At 42.6% G+C, this 11,825-nt stretch overlaps 2 long non-coding RNA genes across 2 annotated transcripts; both read right to left on the reverse strand.

Annotated features, from left to right (window-relative positions):
* Positions 1-1,366: 1,366 nt before the first annotated feature.
* On the reverse strand, positions 1,367-5,942 carry LOC132848063 (uncharacterized). The gene is made up of 3 exons (XR_009648705.1): positions 5,440-5,942; positions 3,749-3,797; positions 1,367-1,383 (listed from the first exon to the last, which is right to left on the reverse strand). It is a non-coding gene; the product is annotated as an uncharacterized LOC132848063 (long non-coding RNA).
* A 1,297-nt stretch (positions 5,943-7,239) lies between these two features.
* Positions 7,240-11,815, reverse strand: LOC132848064 (uncharacterized). Its single transcript, XR_009648706.1, has 3 exons — positions 11,313-11,815; positions 9,622-9,670; positions 7,240-7,256 (listed from the first exon to the last, which is right to left on the reverse strand). It is a non-coding gene; the product is annotated as an uncharacterized LOC132848064 (long non-coding RNA).
* Positions 11,816-11,825: the final 10 nt, after the last annotated feature.

Below are 11,825 nucleotides of genomic sequence, written 5' to 3' on the forward strand. Positions count from 1 at the left end.
AAGTTAGGTTTACGGTTCGAAAAATTAGGGTTACGAACGCGCTTTAAATCTCCGGTTATGTTTAGGGCTGGGAATTAGGGTTAGGGCTAACGGTTAAGTTTTAGGGTTAGGCTTAGGGCTCTAAACCCTAGGGCTAGAAACACGGTTATGTTTAGGGCTGAGAGTTAGGTGTAGGGTGCTAAAAATTAGGGTTAAGTTTAGGGTTAGGTTTTAGGGTTAGGTTTAGGGCTCCAACCACCAGAGCTAGATACATGGTTATGTTAGGGTTAGGGTTAGGGTTAGGGTTAGGGTTAGGAGTCTACTGAGAGAAGTTGGCATTTTAGAGGGTTAGGGTTAGGGTTAGGGTTAGGGTTAGGTTTTGAATTGGAGGATGAAATTTTGTTCCCTTTTGTTTGGGCTTATTTTGCACAGGCTACATTCTCGTTGTCTTATTTCCCTCTTTTAAACCTCACCAGAATTTGAGTTGTTTGGTTTGCGTGTTATGTTCTTACCAAAGTCCAGCCTTTGGGGTCTAATACCAGGTGTAGAGCCTGCTATACAAAGTAAGGTGGTTAAGGTTAGAATCAGAGGTCGGTGCAGGTGATATAGTTTGATGGACGAGGTTAGACTAGGAATTTGGTTCAGTAGTCCCCCTTGGGGGTTGAGTTTAGGGGTTGGCCTGAGGGGTTATGGTTAGGGATTAGGTTAGGGGGTTATGGTTAGGGATTGGGTTAGGGGGTTATGGTTAGGGATGGGGTTAGGGTTGGGATTAGGATTAGGGATCGGGTTAGGGGGTTATGATTAGGGATTGGGTTCGGAGGTTATGGTTAGGGATCGGGTTCGGGGGTTCCGATTAGGGATTAGGTTAGGGGGTTAGGATTAGGGATTGGGTTAGGGGGTTATGGTTAGGGATGGGATTAGAGGGTTATGGTTAGGGATTGGGTTAGGGGGTTGTGGTTAGGGATTGGGTTAGGGGCTATAGGTTAGGGGGTTATGGTTAGGGATTGGGTTAGGGGGTTTGGTTAAATGAGATATATGGGCTGGTTATGAGCTTGTAGATTTGACTTAAGGTCGATGAAAATTTGACACCGGGATCAGGACATTTATACTGGGTTGGGTGAGAGTATAAATTAAGTGCTTCTCCTTTTCTGTTTTTTTTGGCAGGCTCCCGTTGGATGGCTGGACCAGGAACCTGGAACCAAAGGATATCACAAAGGTAAGTGCTTTCAAGGTAAGTGCTTTCAAAATAGTATACATCATTCCCAGTGCTTTTTTTCATTCACGCGTTGTCACCCAATCATATTTCACTGCAATCAAATCTATTCTTTTTTCCTTTTGTGTTCCTTAGTCCCTGGCTCAGCCCTCCGCCGCCGAGCGTACACCGTCTGTTAGAGTTGATGTCATCTGTGGGAACAAAAAATCTTTTAGCCTGATCCCCTTTATTAAGGTTCAACCATTTAGTCCCCCGTTTCTCCCTGTGGGAGGTCACTGTCTTCAACTGGGGCAGTTTAGGAGGGGAAGGGGGGGTGAGAGAGTTTCCTAATGTATGGTGACTACACCGACCCGTCCCCAAAGGCCTGACTCTTGGGTTATTACTGAAATGGCGCTGAACTATCATCATGACCATACGGACCTTACGGGATGTACTCAAATGTCATGGTATACTCGGGTGGAATTTGGTTCAACAGCCATCGGACTTATGGTGGGTTCCCCCTCTCATTAAGTCCCATGGGAATCCATGTTCCTAACCTGTGTATCCATTTTAGTTCATTTCTTTTCCTCTCCCTATCTGTCCAGGTCAGACACGCTGCTAAACCTGAAATGATTAATTTTTCTTTTCCCTGCTCTATAAAGTGTTTTACTAATGGAGTGTTCTTGGAATTATGTGTGATGTTATGTAAGTGTTGTTTTAGTCTGGTGACCAAGGTGTTTTTAGTTTCCCCTACATAGCGCATGCGGCAATGTAGACATGTTATGCAGTAGACTATGTTATGTGTATTCAGATGAAGGTTTGATTGGATGAGTGTACCTGAGATGTATCTAATCTTTTTGTGATATTGTTCCCATGGTGACGGCTGCTGGGGATCTGTGGCAGTGAATCTGGAGCGGACCAAGAGATCCTTCAGATTTTTGTTCTTACGGTAGGCCGAAATGACCTTGAATTCTTGTAAGCCCGGTTCTGAAACCTGAGCTCTATTAAAGTTGTTCTTAATTCTATTGTTCAAGAGTAACGTCTGATCCGAATAGGTAGTTATCAATGGGATGATATGTTTGGAGTCTGACCGCTGGGCACCCAGAGGTTGCGTCTTCATCTGTCTAAGTGTTGTGGATTTGATAAACCTTAGATTTCGTTTACTGTAGCCCCTAGGTCTGAGTGCTGTAAAGAGTGTCTGGGTGGCCTCATGGAAATCCTTCTCTTCTGTACATATGCGGTAGAATCTTATCAACTGTGATTTTATAATGCCGTTAAAGGTATGTCTGGGGTGAAAGCTGGACTTATGTAAAAGGCTATGAGTGTCTGTTTCTTTGAAGTGAACCTTTGTCTTGAACGTCCTGTACTGATCAATTGGTTCATTCAAGATCACTGTAGTGTCTAGAAATTGAATGGCGCACTGATCCGTGTTGTATTTTATCGTGATGTTGGGATGGTGCGTGTTAGTGGTTTCTATGAATTGGTCAAACTCCGTTCTGTCATGCTGCCAGACTCCAAAGATATCATCCAAATACCTGTAATAAATTAAAGGTGTATGTACGCATTTCTGGAGGAGGGATGTTTCCCAATCTGCCATGTATATGTTTGCATAGGCCGGTGCAAATTTCTTGCCCATTGCTGTGCCCTGAATTTGTAAATAAAACTGCGCGTCGAATTCAAAGTCATTTCGGGTTAAACTGATCTCTAAAAGTTGCATAATGTACTTATCCGGTCTAGATGAGTCTGGATTATTCTTAAGTACCTTTTTAACTGCTTTCAGTCCTAGATCTGTTGATATGTTTGTGTATAAGCTATTGATGTCTATTGTGAATAGAAAGGCGTTATGTGGAACCCTAACATTTTTTAACTTATCCACAAAGTCATAGGTGTCCCTCAAGTAACTGTTGTGTTGTTGTGATAATGGATTCAAGAAACTATCCAAATACTGCGCTATGTGATAAGATTCACTACCACAGTCCGATACAATGGGTCGCCCCCTGGGGATCTCACCAGGTACGGTCCATGTATCTGGAGAGGTATGAATTTTGGGTAGTAAATAAAATACTCTGGGTTTTGGAATATCTGGACCCATTAGGTAGCGTTTTTGTCTGGAATTGATGAATCGATCTTGGTGTAGGCTATTGAGAATGTCATGTATTCTAAGTTTAGTTTCTTTTTGCAATGAGTGTGTTAGTGGAATGTAATGATCTGTATTACTTAATTGTCTTTTGGCTTCAAACATGTATTGGGATTTGTCCAGGATGACTATCCCCGAACCTTTATCTGCTGGTTTTATGACTATATCTTTGTTCGTTTTAAGTGAACGGATTGCCCTTCTCTGTGTTGGTGATAGGTTGTCTGCTCTTGTTGGATGTCTATCTTGAGTGATGGCCCTGTAATTTTGACGAATTAACTGTCTAATGTGTCTACTGCAGGATGCAATTGGTGGCTCCCATTTGGATGTTTCTGTGAATGGAACTATTTTAGAATGAATTTGGAAATCAAAATAATTTAGAATTTTTAACTTTCTATTGTGAGCATGGACATCCCTAATGAGATCCCCAGGATTCGACCCACCTGTCGTTGGAACAAACGTTAGACCTTTCTCCAGCAGCCGTCTCTCCCCCTGTGTCAAAAGAAAGATTCTGGACAGATTGAATATATTGGAGTGTGAAGATGTATTACACGTCTCCGATCTTAGAAGTTTAACTGGTCTACCCAACAATCAAACATTCTCTGTGCTGTTATTCCTGTCCAGTGAATACAGTCCCTTTCTACCTTAAACAACAGTTTATTCAATTCACACAATGGATTCCCATGGGACTCAATATATTTATTGATCACCTCCAGGTTCCGCTGCTCCTGTATGGGTAAGAGATCTGAAAACTGGATTATTGGAGTGTATACTGTAGCATTAGGAAAAGCTTTTTTGGCCATTCTCCACAGAGCCTGTAACTGTTTAATAGCTGTTTTATGGGGTTGCTGTTGCCTATTATTCAACCCTACCGATATCACTACCTTCTGTGTGTGTGGGTATACTAACGATTTTTCTAGAAGTTTAGACATATGTAAGAAATTGGCTCCCGGATAACTGTCTACCTGTATATTTGTATCCCCCACTCTCGGAATACGACTGAGGTTAGAGTCCCCTATGAAAACTATAGGTTTATGAATGGTTATGGACCAGTCTGTTGCTTTTCGGTTAGTATTTATATGTCTGTACGGTGTGTTCCTAATGTTAGCAGTGTCTAGGGACTCTTCATCCGAGGAGTCTGAGGGCACTCTAGTGGGTTTTGCCACTATAGCAGACGTTGGAAGATGGGATTCAGATCGGGTTACGGTTTGAGATTTACTCTCTTTATCCTGCCCCATCATCCTTATCCCTTTCTGCCTCACAGTGGTTTCGCCCGTGTCCCCGTCCTTCCCCTCTGATGCGACTGGTGTTCTGTAATGAGAAGTGTTGGATGAGTTAACCAAGTTGATTCTATCTGGTGTATATTGAGTTTGGAGTTCTGAGCTCACCTCGCTACGATGGACTTGAGCCTGTACCGTAATTTGTCTGGATCGGCTTATAGATTCTGTTACTGGAAAAGAAGGATCTGGTAAGGTTACTGGGCTACAATGTTGGCTAATTCCAACAGAGTCCTGAAGTGCATGATTAACCTGGGCCTGTGGAGAACTGGCCATTTGGATGGCAGTGGCATCTAAAGTTGGGCCTGTTGTGTCCCCAAGTGTGGGTTGTTTGTTTTGAATTGTTTCCTTACACAAATTCAAAGTGCCCTCTTTCAGCTTGTGTTTATATCTATTTTTGGCCCACTTTATTGCCACCGTCCATTCCAAGTTACTAAAACCTTGAATTTGTTCCATTAACTGGATGATGACCTGTGTGTAATGTTCCTGTAGTGTGTGCATGTTTTTCTGCATCCAGGTGAGTGTGTTCTGAGCTATTTTTTCCGTGGTTGTGTCTGAAGGTGAGGATGGCTTTATGAACTGTGTAAGTTTATTAACCTGTCTAGACATGCCCATTGGAAAATGACCTGTGTGTAATGAATTCTCTACTGTGTCCATGTGATGTATTGCTTGTATCAGTTTGAAATAGACCTTGGTAAGTGTTCTATTGGGTGTATTGGTATCACCTAACGGCCTACGTGTATGTGTGTGTGTGTTATCCCCATCCCCAGTCTGTTGCTGGTCTCCCAAAACTGCAAATCTGTTCTGCAACGAGATCATTGTTAAAACATGCAGGGAGGAGGTGTACGTGCTCTTACCCAACCCAATTACCGTTCCTCCTTGACGGGGCCGTTGTCCTTTTTGGGGGCCGGTTCTGGTGGGTTTTTGCAAGAAAAAGTCCCTCAAGCTAACCTCAATTCCGTGGGATGGGCTTGAAGAGGGTTTATGGTGGTTTCCTTTTGAGGTCGGTGAAATACAAAACCAACTCCTTCTTCCTCCTGCCGTTCTTTTCTTCCACTTTGTTTTGGTTAGCTTGGTGTGTCCTTGGTCTTCTTCGTGTTGTGGCTTCCTCCTCTTAGTGCAGGTTAAAATCTTCTCTTTATTCAAAAAACTTTCTTCTTAAAATCATGGTGATGATCATCAGGCAGAACAGAAGTTACTGTAAGGAGATTCCTTTAAAAAGTATCCTAACGTTTCGCAATTGTCTTGCTTCCTCAGAGGACTATCAGCTGGTTTGGGGAATTTGATCTGTATATATGTTCTGTTAACTCTATGTGGGTGTGTCTTAAGCTAGGGGTGTGGCTTAGGCTAGTAAACTGGGTTGTGATTGGATCTGTTTCTTGATCTTCCAGTGAGCAGCTTCCCCTGTGGCTTTAATTATCCCTCCAAACCGAGGTTGTGACTTGGCGCTTCCTGATTGGCTAATTTGGAGGAAACCACCATTTTGTTTTCAAAATAGGAGTCCTTGTATTTTTTCTTTCTTTTTTTGGATGTTAGCTGTCTGTCAAAATAGAGGTACTCCATTTTTATTTACTAAATGAGTGAAAATTCTATTTTCCCGGTAAAGAGGGGAGTATAAGACAACTGAATGGCACGGGCTAGGTTAGGTTTTGAATTGGAGGATGAAATTTTGTTCCCTTTTGTTTGGGCTTATTTTGCACAGGCTACATTCTCGTTGTCTTATTTCCCTCTTTTAAACCTCACCAGAATTTGAGTTGTTTGGTTTGCGTGTTATGTTCTTACCAAAGTCCAGCCTTTGGGGTCTAATACCAGGTGTAGAGCCTGCTATACAAAGTAAGGTGGTTAAGGTTAGAATCAGAGGTCGGTGCAGGTGATATAGTTTGATGGACGAGGTTAGACTAGGAATTTGGTTCAGTAGTCCCCCTTGGGGGTTGAGTTTAGGGGTTGGCCTGAGGGGTTATGGTTAGGGATTAGGTTAGGGGGTTATGGTTAGGGATTGGGTTAGGGGGTTATGGTTAGGGATGGGGTTAGGGTTGGGATTAGGATTAGGGATCGGGTTAGGGGGTTATGATTAGGGATTGGGTTCGGAGGTTATGGTTAGGGATCGGGTTCGGGGGTTCCGATTAGGGATTAGGTTAGGGGGTTAGGATTAGGGATTGGGTTAGGGGGTTATGGTTAGGGATGGGATTAGAGGGTTATGGTTAGGGATTGGGTTAGGGGGTTGTGGTTAGGGATTGGGTTAGGGGCTATAGGTTAGGGGGTTATGGTTAGGGATTGGGTTAGGGGGTTTGGTTAAATGAGATATATGGGCTGGTTATGAGCTTGTAGATTTGACTTAAGGTCGATGAAAATTTGACACCGGGATCAGGACATTTATACTGGGTTGGGTGAGAGTATAAATTAAGTGCTTCTCCTTTTCTGTTTTTTTTGGCAGGCTCCCGTTGGATGGCTGGACCAGGAACCTGGAACCAAAGGATATCACAAAGGTAAGTGCTTTCAAGGTAAGTGCTTTCAAAATAGTATACATCATTCCCAGTGCTTTTTTTCATTCACGCGTTGTCACCCAATCATATTTCACTGCAATCAAATCTATTCTTTTTTCCTTTTGTGTTCCTTAGTCCCTGGCTCAGCCCTCCGCCGCCGAGCGTACACCGTCTGTTAGAGTTGATGTCATCTGTGGGAACAAAAAATCTTTTAGCCTGATCCCCTTTATTAAGGTTCAACCATTTAGTCCCCCGTTTCTCCCTGTGGGAGGTCACTGTCTTCAACTGGGGCAGTTTAGGAGGGGAAGGGGGGGTGAGAGAGTTTCCTAATGTATGGTGACTACACCGACCCGTCCCCAAAGGCCTGACTCTTGGGTTATTACTGAAATGGCGCTGAACTATCATCATGACCATACGGACCTTACGGGATGTACTCAAATGTCATGGTATACTCGGGTGGAATTTGGTTCAACAGCCATCGGACTTATGGTGGGTTCCCCCTCTCATTAAGTCCCATGGGAATCCATGTTCCTAACCTGTGTATCCATTTTAGTTCATTTCTTTTCCTCTCCCTATCTGTCCAGGTCAGACACGCTGCTAAACCTGAAATGATTAATTTTTCTTTTCCCTGCTCTATAAAGTGTTTTACTAATGGAGTGTTCTTGGAATTATGTGTGATGTTATGTAAGTGTTGTTTTAGTCTGGTGACCAAGGTGTTTTTAGTTTCCCCTACATAGCGCATGCGGCAATGTAGACATGTTATGCAGTAGACTATGTTATGTGTATTCAGATGAAGGTTTGATTGGATGAGTGTACCTGAGATGTATCTAATCTTTTTGTGATATTGTTCCCATGGTGACGGCTGCTGGGGATCTGTGGCAGTGAATCTGGAGCGGACCAAGAGATCCTTCAGATTTTTGTTCTTACGGTAGGCCGAAATGACCTTGAATTCTTGTAAGCCCGGTTCTGAAACCTGAGCTCTATTAAAGTTGTTCTTAATTCTATTGTTCAAGAGTAACGTCTGATCCGAATAGGTAGTTATCAATGGGATGATATGTTTGGAGTCTGACCGCTGGGCACCCAGAGGTTGCGTCTTCATCTGTCTAAGTGTTGTGGATTTGATAAACCTTAGATTTCGTTTACTGTAGCCCCTAGGTCTGAGTGCTGTAAAGAGTGTCTGGGTGGCCTCATGGAAATCCTTCTCTTCTGTACATATGCGGTAGAATCTTATCAACTGTGATTTTATAATGCCGTTAAAGGTATGTCTGGGGTGAAAGCTGGACTTATGTAAAAGGCTATGAGTGTCTGTTTCTTTGAAGTGAACCTTTGTCTTGAACGTCCTGTACTGATCAATTGGTTCATTCAAGATCACTGTAGTGTCTAGAAATTGAATGGCGCACTGATCCGTGTTGTATTTTATCGTGATGTTGGGATGGTGCGTGTTAGTGGTTTCTATGAATTGGTCAAACTCCGTTCTGTCATGCTGCCAGACTCCAAAGATATCATCCAAATACCTGTAATAAATTAAAGGTGTATGTACGCATTTCTGGAGGAGGGATGTTTCCCAATCTGCCATGTATATGTTTGCATAGGCCGGTGCAAATTTCTTGCCCATTGCTGTGCCCTGAATTTGTAAATAAAACTGCGCGTCGAATTCAAAGTCATTTCGGGTTAAACTGATCTCTAAAAGTTGCATAATGTACTTATCCGGTCTAGATGAGTCTGGATTATTCTTAAGTACCTTTTTAACTGCTTTCAGTCCTAGATCTGTTGATATGTTTGTGTATAAGCTATTGATGTCTATTGTGAATAGAAAGGCGTTATGTGGAACCCTAACATTTTTTAACTTATCCACAAAGTCATAGGTGTCCCTCAAGTAACTGTTGTGTTGTTGTGATAATGGATTCAAGAAACTATCCAAATACTGCGCTATGTGATAAGATTCACTACCACAGTCCGATACAATGGGTCGCCCCCTGGGGATCTCACCAGGTACGGTCCATGTATCTGGAGAGGTATGAATTTTGGGTAGTAAATAAAATACTCTGGGTTTTGGAATATCTGGACCCATTAGGTAGCGTTTTTGTCTGGAATTGATGAATCGATCTTGGTGTAGGCTATTGAGAATGTCATGTATTCTAAGTTTAGTTTCTTTTTGCAATGAGTGTGTTAGTGGAATGTAATGATCTGTATTACTTAATTGTCTTTTGGCTTCAAACATGTATTGGGATTTGTCCAGGATGACTATCCCCGAACCTTTATCTGCTGGTTTTATGACTATATCTTTGTTCGTTTTAAGTGAACGGATTGCCCTTCTCTGTGTTGGTGATAGGTTGTCTGCTCTTGTTGGATGTCTATCTTGAGTGATGGCCCTGTAATTTTGACGAATTAACTGTCTAATGTGTCTACTGCAGGATGCAATTGGTGGCTCCCATTTGGATGTTTCTGTGAATGGAACTATTTTAGAATGAATTTGGAAATCAAAATAATTTAGAATTTTTAACTTTCTATTGTGAGCATGGACATCCCTAATGAGATCCCCAGGATTCGACCCACCTGTCGTTGGAACAAACGTTAGACCTTTCTCCAGCAGCCGTCTCTCCCCCTGTGTCAAAAGAAAGATTCTGGACAGATTGAATATATTGGAGTGTGAAGATGTATTACACGTCTCCGATCTTAGAAGTTTAACTGGTCTACCCAACAATCAAACATTCTCTGTGCTGTTATTCCTGTCCAGTGAATACAGTCCCTTTCTACCTTAAACAACAGTTTATTCAATTCACACAATGGATTCCCATGGGACTCAATATATTTATTGATCACCTCCAGGTTCCGCTGCTCCTGTATGGGTAAGAGATCTGAAAACTGGATTATTGGAGTGTATACTGTAGCATTAGGAAAAGCTTTTTTGGCCATTCTCCACAGAGCCTGTAACTGTTTAATAGCTGTTTTATGGGGTTGCTGTTGCCTATTATTCAACCCTACCGATATCACTACCTTCTGTGTGTGTGGGTATACTAACGATTTTTCTAGAAGTTTAGACATATGTAAGAAATTGGCTCCCGGATAACTGTCTACCTGTATATTTGTATCCCCCACTCTCGGAATACGACTGAGGTTAGAGTCCCCTATGAAAACTATAGGTTTATGAATGGTTATGGACCAGTCTGTTGCTTTTCGGTTAGTATTTATATGTCTGTACGGTGTGTTCCTAATGTTAGCAGTGTCTAGGGACTCTTCATCCGAGGAGTCTGAGGGCACTCTAGTGGGTTTTGCCACTATAGCAGACGTTGGAAGATGGGATTCAGATCGGGTTACGGTTTGAGATTTACTCTCTTTATCCTGCCCCATCATCCTTATCCCTTTCTGCCTCACAGTGGTTTCGCCCGTGTCCCCGTCCTTCCCCTCTGATGCGACTGGTGTTCTGTAATGAGAAGTGTTGGATGAGTTAACCAAGTTGATTCTATCTGGTGTATATTGAGTTTGGAGTTCTGAGCTCACCTCGCTACGATGGACTTGAGCCTGTACCGTAATTTGTCTGGATCGGCTTATAGATTCTGTTACTGGAAAAGAAGGATCTGGTAAGGTTACTGGGCTACAATGTTGGCTAATTCCAACAGAGTCCTGAAGTGCATGATTAACCTGGGCCTGTGGAGAACTGGCCATTTGGATGGCAGTGGCATCTAAAGTTGGGCCTGTTGTGTCCCCAAGTGTGGGTTGTTTGTTTTGAATTGTTTCCTTACACAAATTCAAAGTGCCCTCTTTCAGCTTGTGTTTATATCTATTTTTGGCCCACTTTATTGCCACCGTCCATTCCAAGTTACTAAAACCTTGAATTTGTTCCATTAACTGGATGATGACCTGTGTGTAATGTTCCTGTAGTGTGTGCATGTTTTTCTGCATCCAGGTGAGTGTGTTCTGAGCTATTTTTTCCGTGGTTGTGTCTGAAGGTGAGGATGGCTTTATGAACTGTGTAAGTTTATTAACCTGTCTAGACATGCCCATTGGAAAATGACCTGTGTGTAATGAATTCTCTACTGTGTCCATGTGATGTATTGCTTGTATCAGTTTGAAATAGACCTTGGTAAGTGTTCTATTGGGTGTATTGGTATCACCTAACGGCCTACGTGTATGTGTGTGTGTGTTATCCCCATCCCCAGTCTGTTGCTGGTCTCCCAAAACTGCAAATCTGTTCTGCAACGAGATCATTGTTAAAACATGCAGGGAGGAGGTGTACGTGCTCTTACCCAACCCAATTACCGTTCCTCCTTGACGGGGCCGTTGTCCTTTTTGGGGGCCGGTTCTGGTGGGTTTTTGCAAGAAAAAGTCCCTCAAGCTAACCTCAATTCCGTGGGATGGGCTTGAAGAGGGTTTATGGTGGTTTCCTTTTGAGGTCGGTGAAATACAAAACCAACTCCTTCTTCCTCCTGCCGTTCTTTTCTTCCACTTTGTTTTGGTTAGCTTGGTGTGTCCTTGGTCTTCTTCGTGTTGTGGCTTCCTCCTCTTAGTGCAGGTTAAAATCTTCTCTTTATTCAAAAAACTTTCTTCTTAAAATCATGGTGATGATCATCAGGCAGAACAGAAGTTACTGTAAGGAGATTCCTTTAAAAAGTATCCTAACGTTTCGCAATTGTCTTGCTTCCTCAGAGGACTATCAGCTGGTTTGGGGAATTTGATCTGTATATATGTTCTGTTAACTCTATGTGGGTGTGTCTTAAGCTAGGGGTGTGGCTTAGGCTAGTAAACTGGGTTGTGATTGG

This window comes from Tachysurus vachellii, chromosome 7, assembly GCF_030014155.1.
Source record: "Tachysurus vachellii isolate PV-2020 chromosome 7, HZAU_Pvac_v1, whole genome shotgun sequence".
In the NCBI taxonomy this organism is placed as follows: domain Eukaryota; kingdom Metazoa; phylum Chordata; class Actinopteri; order Siluriformes; family Bagridae; genus Tachysurus; species Tachysurus vachellii.